Consider the following 24,073-nt stretch of genomic DNA (forward strand, 5'->3'; position numbering starts at 1 on the left):
GTTAATCTGGTCTGCTCCAAACTAAGAATTTGAAGATTTTTTCTCCCTTATATGCATATCACATGTAGCCCCCAAGTGTCGGGTTGTCATGCTTGTAGCAACCTGGGACTTGTAATTGCCTTATACTCATGAAAACTTCAAACAGTGTAGCCCCCAAGGGCCGGGTCATTATGCTATAATGAACAGGGACTTTGTAGATATAACCATGTAAATTTGAACAGCAACGTGTAGCCCCCAAGGGCCGGCTTAGTAAGATAATACTGAGCTGGGACTTTGTATATAATTTATTGATAATAACATCATATAATATAATCTCCACCATGGGGCTTGAACCCACGTCCACAAGGTTTAAGAGCTTTGTACTCTACCAACTGAGTAGTAGACCTTTCAATATAATGGATTAAAGCTTGTGTACCTTGAAGTTTTGACAGGAGCAAATGGTAGCCCCCAAGGACTGGCTCATTACAATGTGATGAGTCGGGTCTTCAATAAGTTGAGCAAAAAATGACTTTGCATTATCCCCCAAGTGCCATGGTGTATGCTGGCACTGACATGGGACTTGCATATTTGATATAATCTCAATCTGAATAATATAGCCCCCAAGTGCTGGGTCGTAAGCCTGCAGTGACTCGGGACTATTCCCTCCATTGTAAAATAAATCATGTCCATTGATAAAATAATAGCCATTGCACCAAACAACTTTGAAGACCTCATCTGTTGACAAGTAAATCCAGAGTTTAAATACCCGGCGGCTCTTGGCCGATGGCGATTTAATAGGCCTCCATTGTAAGACGGAATTTTTATAACCCGACGGCTTATAGCCTTTGAGAAAATCCAGAACGGATAATCATTTTAAAGCATCAATTTTAATATTGAGCTTGGACTTAAGTATTTATATAAGTCATAGTTCTGTAAATCCTGCACAGAGTTTAAACAACATGCGCCCTAGCGACTTAACGTCAAAAGCCAGGGCGGGTAACAACCCAAACATAATATAGTCTTTATGCAAGTATGGAAAAGGCTAGAATTAAGGCCATTCAAGCCTAAACATACTGGCGATTTAACGTTAAAATCCAGGGTGGGTTATCAAACCTCGCATATTTATATAATTAGATGAACATACCTGTGGAATTGGCTCATACCACCGGCTTACATCGTCGTATCCAATAAGGGTAATAATCCAATGATTGATAAGCGCATGATTCCAATGGCGCAATCCAAAATATACCGGTGACTTAAAGTCCATAGCCAGAGTCGGTTTAAACATAATCAAATATCATACCTGTGATATTGAATCATACTGCCGGCTTATGATACCTGTGCGGTAAGGGTGATAACCAAATCTTTAGAAGCCAAGACTTCAAATGTTTATAATTGTCATATGCTGGCGACTTATCATCCAAAGCCAAGCCGGGTTAAATTTAAACCACACTTATACTTAGATCTGAACAAAAAAGTCTCAAGACAAAGTCAAAGATTGCTTTCAAAAAACTTAAGACAAATAGAAAGAAAAAAATCGAGGCTTCTGATTCGAATACGATTAGTAAACCGTTCCAAAGGGGTTAAGCTAGGATTCGAATACGATCATGTAGCCCCCAGTGGCTTTGGCATTGCGCCGATCAAGAGGGTACCGACAGCTATGTACTCTTTGGTTCGAATAGGACCTATATTTGAACAGGAAGCCCCCAAATGACGTTGAGAGTTTTTTAACGACTCTGATTTGAATATGATCAAATTCGGACCCAAAAGGGGTTAAGCTATGATTCGAATACGATCAAGAAGCCCCCTAGTGGGTTTGGCAGTGTGCCGATCAAGAGGGTACCGACAACTATGTTCTCTTTGGTTCGAATATGCACTATGTTTGAACAAGAAGCCCCCAAGTGATCATTGGAAGTGTGGCATTGAGCCGATCAAGAGGGTACCGACAGTTATGTTCTCTTTGGTGAATACACCTATGTTTGAACAGGAAGCCCCCAAGTGACCATTGGAGCAGGGTACCTATGTTTGAACCGTGCATCATGGCAGCAAGCTCTCTTTGGCAACCTTTAATTTTTCCCGAGAACTCAACTTTGCAAGAGATAATTCTTCTTGAACCGGAATTTTTAAACTAGATTTGAGAGCTTCAGAGCTTTGTGGGAGACAAGATTTCCCTTGAACCGGATTTTGAACCGGAAGCATCATTGTGAGTCGGAATTTTTCTGACGGCCTTCTAAATTTTCATCGATAGAGCAGTAATCTCCGGGGCCGGGTTATTTTTCCCTCCAATGACCCGGAGTTCTTGAATGCATTGAAACCGGTCAATTCTGCCGACTCATGCCATTGTAGGCCTCGAGTCCCAAGACAAACCCAAAGAGTTGGCTTTGAGATTCTTCATATTTTGACCATAGCATAAGGTGTATATCATTGGAGTTGATAGCATGATGTGAATCCACAGGAAGTTGAGGTGACTGCGGCGGGTTATAAATGATCCTGTATGAGCCGTGTCAGCAACTCGGCCAATGGTTCCTTCCAACCGGCTATTTTGAAATTAACCAAACTGTAGTGGGCGGCGACTTGTGTGCCTGCCCATTGAGCCATCCGGTGCAGACGGCGGCTGAATATATAATAATTTGCCTCCAAATTGTGAGAAGAAAACCGGGCTACCCAAGCAGTGACTTTCTCATCCTCAATAAACAGCTCATGCAAACAGGTGTGGCCCGGTGTGTTGATGTAGACCAGGCCGCGAGAGATGAACGGAAAATACGACCGCAGCATCAGAGGCACCTCAAACAGATGAATCGGCCGCGGTGTTGTAAGCCGGCACGGGCAGGAGGGTCGGCCGCGGGGGCGGATGGGTGAGTTGCCTGTGGTGCTGTAAATCGGCGCAGACGGGTGAACCAGGCACAGATTTGTTGTTGTAGACTGAGCCATAGAGGCAGCGGTTTGCACACACATTTGTTGAACAATACATTATGGTCGGATGCTGGCGCTTGATAATATTGGCGCGAGTTTTATATCCGTGACATAACGATCATCCTTGTAATGAATAATTGTCCTGCATAGAAAACATCGCGAGCCAGAGCAATTATTCCTGGATAAATTAATATATACTTAAAAATAGATAGAAAAAATAACACCTGATTTTGGTAGGGCCGACTCGGGGCGGAATGGCAGCGGTGAACAGCGAATCAACGGCCGTGTGGGGCGGCTTGAAGTAGCGCAAGGTGACCAGGCCGACGATTCAAAGGTTGCAGCGGTAGCTCAAGCAACAATGTGCCACGACAACAGCTCAGAAGGAAACTGCGGCAGTAGGCGGCTCAGATCAGGGTAGGAGTGGCGGCTCCGGGCGATGTGGCATAGCCGCGGGTGAGGTGACACGCCGGCGCGGTGGTGGCTCGTGAGTAGACTTGCGGGCGAGACACAGGGCGAGGCCAGCTTGGCGCGGCTGTTGCGGCCAGCGGCTCGCCGAAGAGGCGGAGGCGAGTCAACGGTCAAGCCCAAGTCTGCGGAGACGTCCGCTTCCGAGTCGTGGCTGAATGAATTGGCTCACGTGTCTGTCCTCTTCCAAGTTGTTGTCTTATTTCCTTCGTAGATCAGATCGTCGCTGACCATTAGTTCTATTTTGCCGTGCTGATGGATCAACGGATAGATTACTTTTTCCACACTAAGGTTTGAATACCAAGGCTATGAGTTGATCTTTCTGGATTTAGAAACAACGTTACAGTGTATATGCAACCAAATTTTGACCATCCCGATGGCTTGGCAAACTTGACGGCGGTTTGACCGGTGCGGGCGACTCGGCAATGAAGCAGAATCCAGGTCGTGACTGAATCCTGAATCTGGGTCGAGACCGTTCCCCTTGGTAATTGAAAAAACTGACCAATACTACTATGTAGTAGCTTCACGTACTAGTACTAGTTGCTGGTTTGATCAAAGCAATGATTAAAAAATGAATTTTGGACCTTGCTGGAGTAGAACTATAATAGTATATTCCCAAATGAGAGTAGTTTTCCCTCAATCCTCAGGAGCCCCGCCATGCAATAATGGTTTCTTTATTCCTTGGATCTCTGCGGCTGGATTAAACATCAATCATCACCAATCTTCGTCCGTACCGATGTGGCCATGAAGAGGAGTTGCAATCTTACCCGGATCCTGTAATACATGCACTTGCAGCAGAAAAATCATCTCGATCCCGATGATTCTTGTCCGTCTCGCCTGCAGCAGAAAAAAGCGATCTGCACTCGGATTCAACGGCACGCCGTGCAATGTGTGAGGTGCCGCATGCAAACCCAAAAATCTCTATGAAACTCGTGTCCGCCGGATCCAAAGTTTTGACCATAACTCTGATCTCCCAATGATAAATTTGTCGGCTCTGTCTAAGCTCGTCCGGCGGGTCTTCGTGGTTGTTCCATGCCAGCTCCTTTTCATTTGATCAATGGTGAACTCCTCAATCCCTAAGAGAAATCCCTCCAAGAACTGAACACCACCGTGCGTCTGGCCCCACGGTGGGCGCCAACTGTCGTGGAATTGTCATGACTGATGTCCTAGTGTGAGAACTTAGTCGTGAGGCCAACGCATCTATGTGGTAGATTGAGAGGGGTTGATCAGGATGAGAGACGCGAAGCGGATCATCACACACGACAAGGATTTAGACAGCTTCGGGCCCCGGAAACATCATCCGGTAAAAGCCCTACATGCTGTTTGTGGCTAGGTCTCATTATGCTCATGAGGGAGACATCGTGTCTCCGGCTCTCTTCTAGTTGGGTCTAGCCCTAGAGATTGTTTCTTGCTTGTCCCTCTTGGGGTGCCTTGCCCCTCCTTATATAAGTTGAAGGGGTGGGTTACATGTGGAGTCCTATTAGGATTAGGACTAGTCTATTACAAGTGGAATCTTAGTCTGCCCCCTTAGGGGAAAACTCCTTATGCCTTTCCTCGTAAATCGGCCCACCATAACATGAACCGGCCTTCTGGGTCTTGGGCCTTGTCATCCGTCTGACCCGCCGTCGGGGCCATTAGTGAGTCGCCTAGCTTATGAGTCGTGAGACCAGTGAGCCACCAAACTCGTGAGTCGCCAATCCTTCGGCGGGTTACCAATGAAATGCCAAGTCCGGCCGGGTCATACTTCCAGCCGGGTCATACCGCGGGGTATATCCCCGACACGATTGGTATAAGGCGCACGCTCTTTAGGGAGCTGGGCTTCCGTCCATTTGGTAACGAAATTGGACAACACCTGTGATTTAATAGCCTGACGTGGTTGATGCAAGATCTCAAAGGGGAGGATCTCGATGGCCCATTTTGTGATCCTTGTGATGGCATCCTGGTTATTGATGATATCATTTAATTGTACATCCGTGGCTACGGTTATCGAGCACTCTTGAAAGTAGTGTTGAAGTTTCCGAGAAGCCATAAAAATTGTTGATGTTGTCTTTTGGTAATGTGGGTACCTCATTTACACGGAGTAAGCACCTCGGAAACATATTAAACCGGTCTTTGCACTTTTATTTTGTGGTCGTCCATATCATGTTCGATGCGAGGACGACAATTACCACCTTGTTGGTTGCCGAGATATACGACAACATTGGTTCACCAGGATAAGGAGCGACTAAGATATAATTAGTGGCCAACAACATTTTGATTTCTTCCAGAGTCGTGTTTGCTTCAGGAGTCCACTTAAAGCACCCAGTCTATTTAAGCATTCGGTAAATTGGGAGTGCTTCCTCACTGAGGCAGCAGATGAATCGGTTCATGGTGGCAAGACATCCTACCAAACTATGGATATCTTTGAGCTCGGTGGGTGTTTTGAGCTGTGTAGTGCCTTAATTTTATTAGGGTTTGTCTTGGGAAACAATAAAACTGAGGAGCTTGCCAGATGGGACACCGAAGACACATTTTTTGTGTTGAGCTTGATGTTATATGCATGACGATTTTTAAACATCTCGCGTAAGTCATCAACTAGAGTGTTGGTCTACCGGGTTTTAAAAACCACATTGATACGTCTCCAACATATCTATAATTTTTATTGTTCTATGCTGTTATATTATCATTCTTGGATGTTTTACATTCATTTTATATCAATTTTACATCATTTTTTGGGACTAACCTATTGACATAGTGCCTAGTGCCAGTTGTTGTTTTTTGCTTGTTTTTTACTTCGCAGAATATCAGAACCAAACCAAGTCCAAATGCCACGAATTTTTTTGGAGATTTTCTTCGGCCTAGAAGACAACTTGGGAGCCAAGGAAGTACCAGAGGGGAGGCCCGTGGGGCCCACAAGACACCAGGGCGCGCCAGAGGCCCCTGGCGCACCCAGGTGGGTAGTGGGTCCCACGGGAGTCTTCTCCACCGCCTCTCAGCTCTATAAATACCCAAATATTCTAGAAACCCTAGGGGAGTCGACGAAAAACAATTCCAACGCCGCAAGTTCCAGAGCCATGAGATCTAATCTAGAGCCCTATTCCGGCACCTTGCCGAAGGGGAACATGATCACGGAGGGGTTTATCATCCTCATTGGTGCTCCTCCGATGATGCATGAGTAGTTTGCCACTGACCTACAGGTCCGTAGGCAGTAGCTAGATGGCTTCTTCTCTCTTTTTGATTCTCAATACAATGTTCTCCTCGATGTTCTTGGAGATCTATTTGATGTAACTCTTTTTGCGGTGTGTTTGTTGGGATTCGATGAATTGTGAGTTTATGATCAGATCTATCTATGAATATTATTTGAGTCTTCTTTGATCTCTTATACGCATGATTACTATAGCCTCGTATTTCTTCTCCAAAACTTTGGTTTGGTTTGGCCAATGATGTTTGCTTGAACTACGTCGGTATTTCCCCAAAGAGGAAGGGATGATGCAGCGCAACAACGATAGATATTTCCCTCAGTGGTGAGACCAAGGTTATTGAACCAGTAGGAAAACCACGCAACACTACGTAAACAGTACCTGCACACAAAGAACAAATACTTGCAACCCTACGTGTTAAAGAGGTTGTTAATCCCTTTCGGGTAACAGTGCCAGAAATTGTCAAGTTGATAGGATAAAATTGTAGTAGATTGATAGATGCAAATAAAAGAAAATAAAATTCAGCAAGGTATTTTTGGGTTTTTGTATTAATAGATCTGAAAATAAAAACCAATAAAAATAGATCTTGAAGGCAAATATAATAAAGAAGAGACCCGGGGGCTGTAGATTTCACTAGTGGCTTCTCTCGAGAAAAATAGCAACGGTGGGTAAACAAATTGTTGTTGGGCAATTGATAGAACTTCAAATACTCATGACGATATCCAGGCAATGGTCATTATATAGGCATCACGTCCAGGATTAGTAGACTGAGTCGTGCCTGCATCTACTACTATTACTCCACACATCGACCGCTATCCAGCATGCAAAAAGATACAAGTTGGGTTGCCTCCCAACGAGCGCTATCATTTTACGCCCCTACCTAGGCATAGCGCGAAGGATCTAAGTATTGTCGTCTTTGGTCTTATTTTCCCTAAGGGTGTTTCCTTAGGAGGTTTTGCAAAAACAACGTAAAACAACCTTATCCATAGAGACTTTAGCACTATTAAGTTGCTTATCATCATAACCCTTTTGATTTCCGGCAACAATCCAAGAATAGTGTTGATTAATATCATTGAAAACTTGTTGGATTACATCTAAAACAGGGACTTTCTTCTTAAGATTCTCATCAAAGATTTGATTATCCCCAAACAGATGTCTTAGCACATAATCGCTATTATAAAGAATTTCATCTATCACTGGTTTTTCATGATTCATACCATAGAAATAAAAAATTTCCCTTACTTCCTGAACTATGCAATCAAATTCATTCATAAGAACAAGGGTAGCCAACTTTTTAGTTTTGGGATTCTTTATAATGGCTACACTCTGCAAGGTAGGATGAGTACGAAGAAATTTATTTTCAAGTTTCAGAACTAGTGCTGAAATAGCTTCCGCATAAGATTTGGTCCTCTTAAGTATAAGAACATCATCAAGACTTAAATTTCCAACACAATAGAAGAATTCTTGGATATGTTCTTTTCCTATAACATTCCCTTGCCCCAAAACAATAGTTTCAGCATCAAGATTGCCAGATCGTCCAATTTTAGGAGTTAGGCCATTATTTGTTTCTGCCATATATACCAAAGTCACTCATGGTGACAAATCCTAGCAAACAAAAATTCCAACGAGAAACGCGGACAAAAAGAGGGCGGATAAAACGACAAATTTTTGTGAAGTGGAGGAGAGGAAAACGAGAGGCAAATGGCAAATAATGTAAATGGCAAGGAGATGAGATTTGTGATTAGGAACCTGGTAGATGTTGATGATGTCTCCCCGGCAACGGCGCCAGAAATTCCTTTTGATGTTTGCTTGAACTACGTCGGTATTTCCCCAAAGAGGAAGGGATGATGCAGCACAGCAACGGTAGATATTTCCCTTATTGATGAGACGAAGGTTATCGAACCAGTAGGAGAACCACGCAACACTACGTAAACGGTACCTGCACACAAAGAACAAATACTTGCAACCTGACGTGTTAAAGGGGTTGTCAATCCCTTTTGGGTAACGGTGCCACAAATTGTCAAGTTGACGGGATAAAATTGTAGTAGATTGACAGATGCAAATAAAAGCAAATAAAATTCAGCGAGGTATTTTTGGGTTTTTGGATTCATAGATCTGAAAATAAAACGAATAAAAATAGATCTTGAAGGCAAATATAATAAAGAAGAGATCCGGGGGCCGTAGATTTCACTAGTGGCTTATCTCAAGAAAATAGCGACAGTGGGTAAACAAATTTCTATTGGGCAATTGATAGGACTTCAAATACTCATGACGATAAACAGGCAAGGATCATTATATAGGCATCTTGTCCAAGATTAGTAGACCGACTCCTGCCTGCATCCACTACTATTACTCCACACATCGACCACTATCTAGCATGCATCTAGTGTATTAAGTTCATGGAAAAACGGAGTAATGCAATAAGAATGATGACATGATGTAGACAAGATCTATTTATGTAGAAATAGACCCCATCTTGTTATCCTTAATGGCAATGATACATATGTGTCGTTTCCCCTTCTGTCATTGGGATCAAGCACCGTAAGATCGAACCCATCACAAAGCACCTCTTCCCATGGCAAGAAAAATCGATCTAGTTGGCCTAACTAAACCAAAGATTCGAAGAAGAAATACGAGGCTATAAGTAATCATGCATAAAAGAGATCAAAGAACTCAAATAACTTTGATGGATAAAAACATAGATCTGATCATAAACTCAAAGTTCATTGGATCCCAACAAACACACCGCAAAAAAAGAGTTACATCAAATAGATCTCCAAGAGACCATTGTATTGAGAATCAAGAGAGAGAGAAAGGAAGCCATCTAGCTACTAACTACGGACCCGTAGGTCTACAATGAACTACTCACGCATCATCAGAGAGGCACCACTACAAAAAAAATACACTTCCGTGATGATACGTGTTTGTCACAGTAGGCACGTTTTCTGTGATGCATGTACATCCATGATATTATGACAGAATCAAGATAGTCATACCTGTGTTGTCGTAGAAGTGTTCCATGACATTACCAAAATTATCATCACGGAAGTGTCCACTTCCATGACAATAAATGTCGCGTCATGGAAGTGCTTTCGTCAAGGGTGACCGACACATGGCATCCACCATAACGGGTCGCCGTTAAGCTATCAGGTCCGGTTTTGGATCCGATAACCCGCTAACAGCCTAGACCAATGAGGATTTTCCACGTGTAAAATTCTCATTGGCCGGAGGAAACACGTGTTGGCTCACCGTTGGGACATATGTCATCCATTAATTGGATAGGAGGCACCTATAATACGTCGACACATGGCACGGCCCAATAGAGGCCCATTTCAGTATAAAGGCCGGCCCGTTTGACTTGGTCAAAAGGTAACGGGCCGACCCACGGAAAGCCTGTTAACTGCCTGTTCGCATATAGCCCATTTACGGCCCGCTAACTCACGGCTCGTTATGGCCTATCGGAATTAAGGCCAGTAGCTTCATCTGGGCCGTCCAATATGATTCCAGTCCGTTGTAACTTCTGACCCATGTATGACCCATGATGCCTTTCGGCCCATACGAGGCCATTTGTAACTCTTGGCCCACTAACGACTCGTGGTGAATCTGGCCCGCAATGAACAGTGTACCGCTTTATACCCATTAACGACCCATTATTCCATTGGGCCGTTTAAAACCCATTTTATCTTTCGGCCTTCTCAGGGCCCATTTATTTTTGGGCCCATTTCCAGCATTCGGTTACTTATACTACAAAAAAATACACTTCCGTGATGATACGTGTTTGTTACAGTAGGTCGCGTTTTTTGTCATGCATGTACATCCATGACGATTTTATGACAGAATCAAGATAGTCATACCTGTGATGTCGTAGAAGTGTTTCGTGACATTACCAAAATTATCATCACGGTAGTGTCCACTTCTATGACGATAAATCGCGCATCACAGAAATGCTTTCGTCAAGGGTGATGGACACGTGGCATCCACCGTAACGGAACGCCATTAAGCTATCGAGTCCAGTTTTGGATCCGGTTACCCATTAACAGCCCCGACCAATGGGGATTTTCCACGTGTAAAATCATCATTGGCTGGAGGAAACACGTGTCGGCTCATCGTTGGGACAGATGTCATCCACTCATTGGACAGAAGGCGCCTATGATACGTCGACACGTGGCACGACCCAATAGAGGCCCATTCCTGTGAAAAGGTCGGCCCGTTTGAGTTGGTCAAAAGGTGGCGGGCCGACCCATGGAAAGCTTGTTAACGACCTGTTAGCATATAGCCCATTTACAACCCGCTAACCCAAGACCCATTACGCCCTATCTGAATTAGGCCTAGTAGCGTCATCTGGGCCATCCAATATGATTTCAGCCCGTTTTCACTTCTGGCCCATGTATGGCCCATGATGTATTTAGGCCCATATGAGGCCCTTTGTAACTCTTGGCCCATTAACGGCCCATGGTGAAACTGGCCCGTAATGAACAGTGTATCACTTTGTACCCATTAACGGCCCATGGCGAAACTGGCCCGTAATGAACAATGTATCACTTTATACCCATTAACGACCCGTTATTCTGTTGGGCCGTTTCCAGCCCATGTTATCTTTTGGCCTTCTCAGAGCCCATTTATTCTTGGGCTCATTTCCAGCATTCGTTTACTTATGGCCTGTTACTGTCATTTTCTGCTTGCGGGCTAAATTCGGCCCAAGGTTACAGTTGGCCCGTTTGTGGCCCGTTAATACGTTGGGCCGTTTTCATAGCGTCATCAAATACGGCCGATTAACAATGGCCCGTTATGGTCGGCCCATGAATAGACGATTCCAACTCTAGCCCATTTACGGCCATAATGCGGTCTGTTATTGGCCCATGTTTGGCCAACCGATCATACGACCCGTAGAAGGCCCATTGATGATACGGCCCGTAGAAGGCCCATTGTGTCTACGACCCGTATAAGGCACATCGTTTCTACGACCTGTAGAAGGCCCATTGTTTCTACAGCCCGTAGGAGGAAAATGGTAACTACAGTAAATATGCAGTCCATGGTTATTGTGGCCTAGTTTTAAAAAATAGGTTATTGCGACCACTAGCAAACCGCGGAAAAAGAACTGCACTGACTGCAAGCAAAGAAATAAACAAGACAATAAGGAAATAAATAAGCAAGCAACTTACGCTAGGCTATCATGGCTATTACACATATTACATCCACTGGGCATCAAAGTTCGCCACCAGTGCAAATATAGGGAACACAACCGCATATAAACGCCGCAGCAAAACAAGTCCAGAACTGAAACCACTTTAGAAGAGCTCAAAAACAATATCCTGGGTACCCATAATGCTGGCAAGATGCTTAGCAAGCTTATTAACTTTCTCTTGTTTGGCGCTTAAGTCCTCCAGCACTTGCTATTGCACCAGAAAGTATGCATCTAAATTCTGTAGGGACTTCCTTAGTCCTTTGGCTTCCTGTCGCATAACATCTCATCGATGTCTTTCAACTTGAAGTTTAGACTCAAGAAGCCGAACTGATTCAGGCAACGATTTCGAAGAGCTGGTGCCAGCAGTAGTAGCCAGTAACTCGAACACTGCGTCAAGACAGGACTTTGGGGTTGTCTCACTGTCTTCAATATAGTTTTTATCAGCTTTCTTGGAGACCAATAGGGATGTCTCACTATCTTGAAACTTATCTGCATTACTTCCTTTACCATTGCATAACGGGGTACTCTTCTCCAATATTTTATCCGCGTTCTAAAAGAGAAACAAACAAACACATCACAGGTTTACAATGTAGTATATGAAACTCATTTTGGTAAACCAGTTCAGTAGTAAGGTGGACAGGATAACAACATGAAACAAACATATATCTATGTAGTATGGTCACTGTATGGTCTATATCATTCTAGTTTATGTTGCCAAATCAAGATAGATACAGTTCGAATCATATCTATTTAAGACAAAGCAGCATAGACAGAATATAAGTGTGGGAAACTACACAACAATAACAACACTTGTAATGTGCATGGCATGAGAACATAACTGTTTATTCAATTGAAACTGAAATCAACATAGAGCAAGTTACAAGAGCAGACATGTTAAAGAAACATGTTTAAAACATACCTGTTGCACCATTGGAGTTTCAATTGCATCCTTCAAATTTTTAATTAGTTGGTATGAGTAAATACAGTGATGCAAGAGCAAAGTAGTATGAACCATAGCTACGGAACCTGACCTGAGAACAATTCTTCTTCTGCTTTAAGCATTGACTTGGGGTTCGGAGTGGTGGTCCTCATGCTTTGGGCACTGCAGTTGCCTTACTAACTACTCGTGTTTGGGTGCTCTGTGGTGGAGACGGTGCTGTGTCAACGGGAACTCGGTTACTATCTGCTGGGGTTGGGGTTAGAAGGGGTGTAGCTGGTTCTCTGTCCAACAAGGTAGGGGTACAATCTACATGAGTCTGTGTTATGTGTGGTGGGGCTGGTTCTTGGGCAAGTACAACCGTGGTTCTATATGCATCGACAGGTAGCACGATCTTTTCTGAAGACCGTGTTTTTACTCCCACAGATACTGCCATCACACCCTCCAACTGAAATGGCTGATAAACAAGAAAAGTAATTGAATGTACAGACATTGTACGATAGACAGGTGCAATGGATAGTAGGGAAGAAAACAGGGCATGAAATAATTCACAGTTATGTAGTCTAACCAAACAGAATAGCAGGACATAATTTCACATATATGATGGCTAATTAAACAGGATAGCATGACACAATTTCACATGTATGATGGCTAACTAAACAGGATAGAATGACATACCTCCAAATATGATGACTATGTAAACAGGATGACATGATGTAACTATAAGATGTGTCTATTAAAGTGGTTGGCATGCCATAAATCACAAACATGCCGTCGATGGAAACATGATGGCATGATATAATTAATGGATAGAATGACATAATTTAAAATATGATGACTATGTAAACAGGATGAGATGATATAACTATATTATGTCTTTAGAAAATGGGTTGGCATGCCATAATTCAGATACATGCTGTCTATGTAAACATCATGGCATGACATAATTCAAATATATGATTTATATACTAAGGAAGTGAGCAGAGGGCAATCGCATATATGATGTGTCAACTAAGGAGATGGCATTCAATATTGTGTATATGATGTAAAAACTAAGCATTGCAATACAACATATGCGTGATATGAGTAATATAGCCCTGCCAAGTTTTAGCATACACCTTAGGGGGATAATAGGACTGGTCATCTGCCTCTGAATCCTCCTCTGAAGAGCTATCTGTAACCAGCAAGATATCTTCTTCAACAGGTAGCATTGTCTTCTCTGAAGACCTTGTTTTCACTCCAGATATCTCCATCCCCAATTCAAATGGCTGATGCATAGGAAGAGCAATTGAACATACAAACATTGTCGACAAAGGCAATAAGAAATACAAAAATAGGACGACATGATATAATTCACATATATGACGCTTGCCTAAACAGCATGGCATTGCATAATTCACATATATAATGCCTTGCAACAAGATAACATTGCATAATTCACATATATAATGTCTTGCAACAAGATGGCATTGCATAATTCACATATATGGTAATTAGACAATAAACAGGTGGCATTCACACATAGCATGTCTAAACTAAGCAAATGACATAGATATGCAAGATACCATACACACGATATGAGCAACATAACCCTGCCAAGTTAGAGCATGCACCTTGGGGGGGGGGATATGACTGGTCATCTGTCTCTGAATCCTCCTCTGAGCAGCTATCGGTAACCGGCAAGACATGCGCTTCGTCAGATAGCATTGTCTGCTCTGAAGACCTTGTTTTCACTCCAGATTTTTCCATGACCGTGCCAAATGGCTGATGCACAGGAAGAGTAATTGAATGTACTAAAATTGTTGACAAATTTAACACGTAACAAGAAAATGATGCCATGATATAATTCACATATAAGATGACTGGCTAACTAGGGTGGCATTGCAAAATTCACATATATGATGCCTGGCTAAACAAGATGGCATTGCATGATTCACATATACGATAAAGAAACTAAACAGATGGCATTGACACAAAGCATGTCTAAACTAAGCAGATGACATCTTTAATGTATACAGTAAGCAATGCAAGGCACCATATGCATGATATTACCAACATCAGCACGCCAAGTTAGAGCGAAGACCTCATGGGGTAAATAGGAGTGGTCTTCTCCTTCTGAATCCCCCTCAGAACAGTCATCTTCCTCTTGATTACGATCCAAAATGGGTGGAGGGGGGGCTGCCTTTGCGCCCACCATGGAGCGACATCTGCATGAAATTTTATTGCCACACAAGGCTCGTCTCTTTTGCTCTACATGATCAGTTCCATTGTGTACAATAACTGGCATGCATAGGAATAAAACATAGTGAGATTATGTAAGGAGTGCATGCACAAATCCAGAGTGATGGTAGCAAACTGTGGATAGGCCCAAAACCAATGATAGTAGGCAGATAATAGCTTTAGTTAAAAAATACAGATAATGGCTCCTTTAATGTTTGTTTGCACCCAACATGATACTCATAGTAGACACCTGAGATTAACTAGATAGTAGACAGATAGTACTGATTGCTGCCCCAATATGTACCCCACAACCATTTAAAAACTCAAGTTTCAGCATTAGTTTGGACCTGACTCGGAGTCTAATAGGTGAACACGACGATAATGTAGCATGTCATCATATTAAGTGATGCATAACGTAAGCAGAGACGGAAGAGTGCGACCTCTCTTGCGGACCCGTGTAGTCCTCAAGGTCATCTGCTCAGTTGATGATGGTAATGCAATTGTCGTGGCTGCCGGCGGCAGGGAAGAAGATCTAAGGCAGCGAAAGATTGTCTGGAGAGCGGATCCCTGTTGTGGTGAACCCTTCCATCGTTGGAGCAGCTAAGCTGGGGTGGAACACAGCGCCGCAGGAGCAGGACAAACCACACAAGGTTTTCTTTGACACATATCTGTAACAGAAGTAATTGTGTAAGGGCTTGTTTGAATTTGAGGATTCTAACAATGCAGGGATAGGAAATAGACAGTAATAGGATAGGAATGCACGTGCAAAACAAAGAATTTAAAAACTTAGGATTTCTGCCAATTTGGGTGTTTGATACTGATACGTCTCCAACGTATCTATAATTTTTGATTGTTCCATGCTATTATATTACCGTTTTGGATGTTCATGCACTTTACTTTACACTTTTATACTCCATCCGTTCCTTTATATAAGATGTATTTGTTTTTTTTAATAAAACTCCAGAATGTAAAGTGCATTTCTTCTAATTCCTCATAATTCCCTTGTTAGCCCTTCAGAAAAAGGAAAGTATCTCTCTCCCGATTGTCTGTATCTCTTCTTCTAGCAAAAGAAGGAAACTATCTCTATGTCGATTGCATATATCTTTTACTATCCTGGACTAACAGATTTACTTACCACTAACCGATAAATTTGTCAAGGGTAACTTCGTCATAACATGTCTATAATTATGTGCCTTGGTCACCGTGTTGAAAATAATACACCTTAGATAAAGGAATGGAGGGAGTATCATTTTTGGGACTAACCTACTAACCAGAGGCCCAGCCCGTATTACTGTTTTTTGCCTATTTCAGTGTTTTGAAGAAAAGGAATATCAAAAGGAGTCCAAACGGATTGAAACCTTAGGGAGCGTGATTTTTGGCACAAACGTGATCCAGAGGACTTGGAGTGCAAGTCAAGAAGCAGCCGAGGCGGCCACGAGGGTGGAGGGCGCCCCCCACCCTACAGAGCGCGCCCCCTATCTCGTGGGCTCCTCGGGTGTCCACCGACCTACTTCTTCCTCCTATATATACCCACGTACCCCGAGAACATCAAAGGAGACCACGAAAAACTATTTCCACCACAGTAACCTTCTGTATCCGCGAGATCCCATCTTGGAGCCTTCGCCGGCGCTCCACCGGAGGGGGAATCGACCATGGAGGGCTTCTACATCAACACCAGAGCCCCTCCGATGAGTTGTGAGTAGTTTACCACAGACCTTCGGGTCCATAGTTATTAGCTAGACGGCTTCTTCTCTCTTTTCGGATCTCAATACCATGTTCTCCTCGATCTTCTTGGAGATCTATTCGATGTAACTCTTTTTGCGGTGTGTTTGTCGAGATCCGATGAATTGTGGGTTTATGATCAAGTTTATCTATGAGAAATATTTGAATTTCCGGTGAATTCTTTTATGTGTGATTAAGTTATCTTTGCAAGTCTCTTCGAATTATCAGTTTGGTTTGGCCTACTAGATTGATCTTTCTTGCAATGGGAGAAGTTCTTAGCTTTGGGTTCAATCTTGCGGTGTCCTTTCCCAATGACAGCAGGGGCAACAAGGCACGTATTGTATTGTTGCCATCGAGGATAAAAAGATGGGGTTTATATCGTATTGCATGAGATTATCCCTCTACATCATGTCATCTTTCTTAATGTGTTACTCTGTTCTTTATGAACTTAATACTCTAGATGCATGCTGGATAGCGGTCGGTGCGTGGAGTAATAGTAGTAGATGTAGGCAGGAGTCGGTCTACTTGTCACGGACGTGATACCTATATACATGATCATGCCTAGATAATCTCATAATTGTTTGCGTTTCTATCAATTGCTCGACAGTAATTTGTTCACCCACCATAATACTTATGCTATCTTGAGAGAAGCCACTAGTGAAACCTATGGCCCCCGGGTCTATCTCTTATCATATAAGCTTTCAATCTACTTTTATTTGCATCTTTACTTTTCCTATCTATATTATAAAATACCAAAAATATATTTATCTTATCATATTATCTCTATCAGATCTCACTATCGCAAGTGGCCGTGAAGGGATTAACAACCCCTTTATTGCGTTGGTTGCGAGTTCTTTGTTTGTTTGTGTAGGTGCGTGGGACTTTTGAGGAGCCTCCTACTAGATTGATACCTTGGTTCTCAAAAACTGAGGGAAATACTTACGCTACTATTGCTGCATCACCCTTTCCTCTTCAAGGAAAACCAACTCAGGCTCAAGACGTAGCAAGAAGGATTTTTGGCGCCGTTGCCGGGGAGGTCTTTGCTCAAGTCAAGACATACCAAGTGTCCATCACAAACTCATCTCCCTCGCATTTACATTATTTGCCATTTGACTCTCGTTTTCCTCTCCCCCACTTCACCCTTGTCGTTTTATTCGCCCTCTCTTTCCCAATCTCCTCTCTCTTTCGCTTGTCTTTTGTTTGCTCGTTGTCATGCCTAGTCCCTTATCCACTCCTATGTCTCCCGAGTTTGAAGTTCTTCACTTCAAGCAAAGGCAAGGAGAAAACTTAAAAGATGCTTGGTATAGGATGATGGAGTCCTATCGTAATTGCACCATAGAGGTGAATTTTAGAATCTTACTTCGCAATTTTTATGTTGGGCTAAATATGTCTCATAGACAACTCTTGGATTGTATTGCCAAAGGAAATTTTATTGAAATTGATCCCAGTATTGCGCATGAAATTATAGAGGGAATAGTGGGAACACTACCTCAAAATGGGGGATCTCATCCTACCCAAGAACAAACACAAGTGTTTGAAAAGATTTGCGAAGTTACAAAAATCTTACAAAAGTCTCTTGAACCTCTCAAGAGTGTTAGCGGAAATGTTCATCACATGAATATGTTGATTACTCTTTGCAATAAGCGGTTGGACTCTTTAGATCTAAAAATTTCCGAGTATGAAGGGAAACATATAGAAGCTCCCAGATTTGAGCATGACTCCGCTAAAAAACTGAAAATTAAAGATGGCACTACTTAAATCTATCCTCGCTTTTATGCCTAGCTAGGGGCGTTAGACGATAGCGCTAGTTGGGAGGCAACCCAATTTTATTTGTGTTTTTGTTTTTGTTTCTATTTAGTAATAAATTTTGCATCTACCTTCTGTTTAGATGTGTTTTTATGTTTCAATTAGTGTTTGTGCCAAGTAGAACCTATAGGATAACCTATGGTGATAGTTAATTTGACTCTGCTGAAAAACAGAAACTTTGCACACACGAAAATAATTTTGTTAATTCACAGAAACGTGCTTTTGCGTCAATTCTTTTTACTGTAGATCAATCGACAAATTTCCCAGAACTTCCTATTTTGGTATGATTTTTAAAGTTCCAGAAGTATTCGGGAGTTACAGATTGCTACAGACTATTCTGTTTTGGACAGATTCTGTTTTTTGTGTGTTGTTTGCTTATTTTGATGCATCTATGGCTAGTATTAAGTGGTATGAACCATAGAGAACTTTAAATACAGTAGGTTTAACACCAATATAAATAAAGAATGAGTTCATTACAATACCTTATGTGGAGGTGTTTCTTTCTTTCACTAACGGAGCGTATGAGATTTCCTGTTGAGTTTTGTGTTGTGAAGTTTTCAAGTTTTGGGTGAAGATTTGATGGACTATGGAATAAGGAGTGGCAAAAGCCTAAGCTTGGGGATGACCATATCACCCCACGATATTCAAGAATAGCCAAATGCCTAAGCTTAGGGATGCCCCGGGAAGGCATCCCCTCTTTCGTCTTCGTTCATTGGTAACTTTACTTGGAGCTATATTTTTATTCGCCACATGATATGTGTTTTGCTTGGAGCGTCTTGTATGATATTAGTATTTGCTTTTTAGTTTTCCACAATCATCCTTGCTGTACACACCCTTTGGGAGAATCCCACTTGATTGGAATTTATTAGAATACTCTATGTGCTTTACTTATATCTTTTGAGCTAGATAGTTTTTGCTCTAGTGCTTCACTTATATCTTTTAGAGCACGGGGGTGGCTTAATTTTGTAGAAATTGTTAGTCTCTCATGCTTCACTTATATTATTTTGAGAGTCTCTTAGAACAGCATGGTATTTGCTATGGTTATAAAATTGGTCCTAGAATGGTAGGCATCCAAGTTGGGTATAATAAAAACTATCATAGGAAGTGAATTGGATGCTATGATCAATTTGATACTTGATAATTGTTTTGATATATAGAGGTAGTGATATTAAAGTCATGCTAGTTGGGTGATTATGAATTTAAAGAATTCTTGTGTTGAAATTAGCAAGTCCAGTAGCATTCACGTATGGTTAAAGTTGTGTAACAAATTTGAAACATGAGGTGTTCTTAGATTGTGCACCCTTATGAGTGGCGGTCGGGGACGAGCGATGGTCTTTTCCTACCAATCTATCCCCCTAGGAGCATGCGCGTAGTGCTTGGTTTTTGATGACTTGTAGATTTTTGCAATAAGTATATGAGTTCTTTTGAGTAATGTTGAGTCCATGGGTCATACGCACTCTTACCTTTCCACCATCGCTAGCCTCTTCGGTACCGTGCATTGCCCTTTCTCACCTTGAGAGTTGGTGCAAACTTTGCCGGTGCATCCAAACCCCGTGATACGATACACTCTATCACACATAAACCTCCCCATATCTTCCTCAAAACAGCCACCATACCTACCTATTATGGCATTTCCATATCCATTCCGAGATATATTGCCATGCAACTTTCCACCGTTCTGTTCCATTTTTTATGACACACATTATCATTGTCATATTGCCTTGCATGATCATGTATTTGACATCGTATTTGTGGCAAATCCACCATGCATAATTTTTCATACATGTCACTCTTGATTCATTGCCCATACCGGTACACCGCCGGAGGCATTAATATAGAGTCATATCTTGTTCTAGTTTTGAGCTGTAATTCATGAGTTGTAAATAAATAAAAGTGTGATGATCATCATTATTAGAGCATTGTCCCCAAATAAAAAAAAGAAAGGCCAAAAAGAAAAAAAAGAAAGGCCGAAGAAAAGAAAAGGCCAAAGAAAAAAGAAAAAAAGACAGGCCAAAAGAAAAAAGGGGGAAAGGAAAAAAAAGTAAAAATAAAATAAAATGGGGGCAATGTTACTATCTTTTTCCACACGTGTGCTTCAAAGTAGCACCATGTTCTTCATATAGCGAGTCTCATATGTTGTCACTTTCATATACTAGTGGGAATTTTTCATTATAGAACTTGGCTTGTATATTCCTACGATGGGCTTCCTCAAAATGCCCTAGGTCTTCGTGAGCAAGCAAGTTGGATGCACACCCACTAGTTTCTTTTGTTGAGCTTTCATACATTTATAGCTCTACTGCATCCGTTGCATGGCAATCCCTACTCCTCATGTTAACATCAATTGATGGGCTTCTCCATAGCCCGTTGATTATCCTCGTCAATGTGAGACTTTCTCCTTCTTTGTCTTCTCCACACAATCCCCATCATCATATTCTATTCCACCCATCGCGCTATATCCATGGCTCACGAACATGTATTGCGTGAAAGTTGAAAACGTTTGAGATTATTTTAGTACGAAACAATTGCTTGGCTTGTCATCGGGGGTGTATAAGATGGGAGCATTTTTGTGTGACGAAAATGAAGCATAGCCTAACTATATGATTTTGTAGGGATGAACTTTCTTTGGCCATGTTATTTTGAGAAGACATGATTGCTTTGATTAGTATGCTTGAAGTATTACTATTTATTATGTCAATATGAACTTTTATTTTGAATCATTTGGATCTGAACATTCATGCCACAGTAAAGAAAATTACATTGAGAATTATGCTAAGTAGCATTCCACATCAAAAATTCTGAGTTTATCATTTACCTACTCGAGGACGAGCAAGAATTAAGCTTGGGGATGCTTTATACGTCTCCAACGTATCTATAATTTTTGATTGTTCCATGGTATTATATTACCCGCTCTGGATGTTTATGGGCTTTACTTTACACTTTTATATATTTTTTGGGACTAACCTACTAACGGGAGGCCCAACCCGTATTGCTGTTTTTTTTTGCCTATTTCAGTGTTTCGAAGAGAAGGAATATCAAACGGAGTACAAATGGAACGAAACCTTCGAGAGCGTGATTTTTGGAACAAACGTGATCCACAGGACTTGGAGTGCAAGTCAAGAAGCAGCCGAGGCGGCCACGAGGGTGGAGGGCGCCCCCCCTACTGGGCGCGCCCCCTATCTTGTGGGCGTCCACTAACCTACTTTTTCCTCCTATATATACCCACGTACCCCGAGAACATCAAAGGAGACCACGAAAAACTATTTCCACCACCGTAACCTTCTGTATCCGCCAGATCCCATCTTGGAGCCTTCGCCGACGCTTCGCCGGAGGGGGAATCGACCATGGAGGGATTCTACATCAACACCATAGCCCCTCCGATGAGTTGTGAGTAGTTTTCCACAGACCTTCGGGTCCATAGTTTTTAGCTAGATGGCTTCTTCTCTCTTTTTGGATCTCAATACCATGTTCTCCTTGATCTTCTTGGAGATCTATTCGATATAACTCTTTTTGTGGTGTGTTTGTCGAGATCTGATGAATTGTGGGTTTATGATCAAGTTTATCTATGAGAAATATTTGAATCTCCTCTGAATTCTTTTATGTGTGATTAAGTTATCTTTGCAAGTCTCTTCGAATTATCAGTTTGGTTTGGCCTACTAGATTGATCTTTCTTGCAATGGGAGAAGTGCTTAGCTTTGGGTTCAATCTTGCGGTGTCCTTTCCCAGTGACAGCAGGGGCAGCAAGGCAAATATTGTATTGTTGCCATCGAGGATAAAAAGATGGGGTTTATATCATATTGCATGAGTTTATCCCTCTACATCATGTCATCTTTCTTAATGCGTTACTCTGTTCTTTATGAACTTAATACTCTAGTTGCATGCTGGATAGCGGTCGATGTGTGGAGTAATAGTAGTAGATGCAGGCAGGAGTCGGTCTACATGTCACAGACGTGATTCCTATATACATGATCATGCCTAGATAATATCATAATTATTCGCTTTTCTATCAATTGCTCGACAATAATTTGTTCACCCACCGTAATACTTATGCTATCTTGAGAGAAGCCACTAGTGAAACCTATGGCCCCCGGGTCTATCTCTTATCATATAAGCTTTCAATATACTTTTATTTGCATCTTTACTTTTCCTATCTATATTATAAAATACCAAAATATATTTATCTTAGCATATTATCTCTATCAGATCTCACTTTCCCAAGTGGCCGTGAAGGGATTGACAACCCCTTTATTGCGTTGGTTGCGAGTTCTTTGTTTGTTTGTGTAGGTGCGTGGGACTTTTGAGGAGCCTCCTACTAGATTGATACCTTGGTTCTCAAAAACTGAGGGAAATACTTACGCTACTATTGCTGCATCACCCTTTCCTCTTCAAGGAAAACCAACGCAAGCTCAAGATGTAGCAGATACACAAGAATTGGAAGATCATAGGATGCAAAAAAGCATGGTGAGATTAAGTCAAACCACAAGAAAATGTACGGTTATATTGCTATTATGCTACTATCTCTTAGTCTTGTGTTTGATGAATAGGAATATGAAAAGGAGGACAAGTGGAATTTAGAATTCCTACGGTTTTTCTTTCAAGGAGACACTAAAGGAACAAATCCTACAGTTTTCCTTTGCTCCATTCCTTTGCACCAAATTCATGAAAAGAAGTACCATAGGAAACTTTCCAATTCCTATGTTTTTCATTCACTTTTCCTTTCAAGCACTGGCGATTCTAGTAGGCAGGCTTGAGCAAGGAAAATCCTACACAAAAAAAATGTTTTTGTGCTACTTCTATTACTTTGGACCCAGGCCACTGCCATACTAGCTCAACTCCCAGGCCCATCGACAAATGCACAGCTCAAACACGCAGAGATAAATAATGATGGCGTTCAAGAGAGTCCATCATGATAGCTAAGTTGCCTGGTACCTCACTGCTTGTCATGTAGTATGATAAAATAATCATATTTCACGTTACTACGTGTGCTCAGTGGACAATATATATAACATGTAGAGTAAAAAGAGATGCAACAAGTGTACAACCTCTTTGGCGAAGCCATGTTGATCTCAGCGTGATTGGGTTGGCCGGTGAGGATGCTCCAGCTGACTTGGCTGTCGGAGGAGGGGAAGAAGATCTTAGGCATCTGGAGATGGAGCCCGAGGTACTGCTCCGCTGTGATGGAGGGTTTCGTCATTGGAGCAGCTCCAGTGAGTTGTACAACGCCGAGGCAGAAGCGGGACAAGAGAGACAACGTTAACCTGAGTGGAATTCTAATAGCATCTCCAATACATGACGTAAAATACATAACCACAAAGTGCTAGATGTAAAATACATCAGCTGCTCATCTCTGAACTTAACCGTCGAAACTGAATTTAACTGTCGAAACTGAACTTAACTCTCGAAACTGAATTTTCCTGTCGAAACTGAATTTTCCTGTCGAAACTGAACGCACTAGCAAGGTGAGGCTACACGTCAGTCGACTGAATTTTTCATCTCTGGTCAGTCAAATTTGCAGCCGTTGGATACGAAATCAAGGGCCTGCAGTTCATCTTCAACCTCCACCCCCCTTGAGCCGCCAGCCACCACCGGCCAAACAGTAGCCCCCTGCCGCCCGCAGCCGGTGGTGCGCCGCCCCGCCCGCCCCGAAGCCCCGGCCATCCCTCTAGGCCC

The sequence above is a fragment of the Triticum aestivum genome, chromosome 3B (genome assembly GCF_018294505.1).
Source record: "Triticum aestivum cultivar Chinese Spring chromosome 3B, IWGSC CS RefSeq v2.1, whole genome shotgun sequence".
Taxonomy (NCBI): Eukaryota; Viridiplantae; Streptophyta; class Magnoliopsida; order Poales; family Poaceae; genus Triticum; species Triticum aestivum.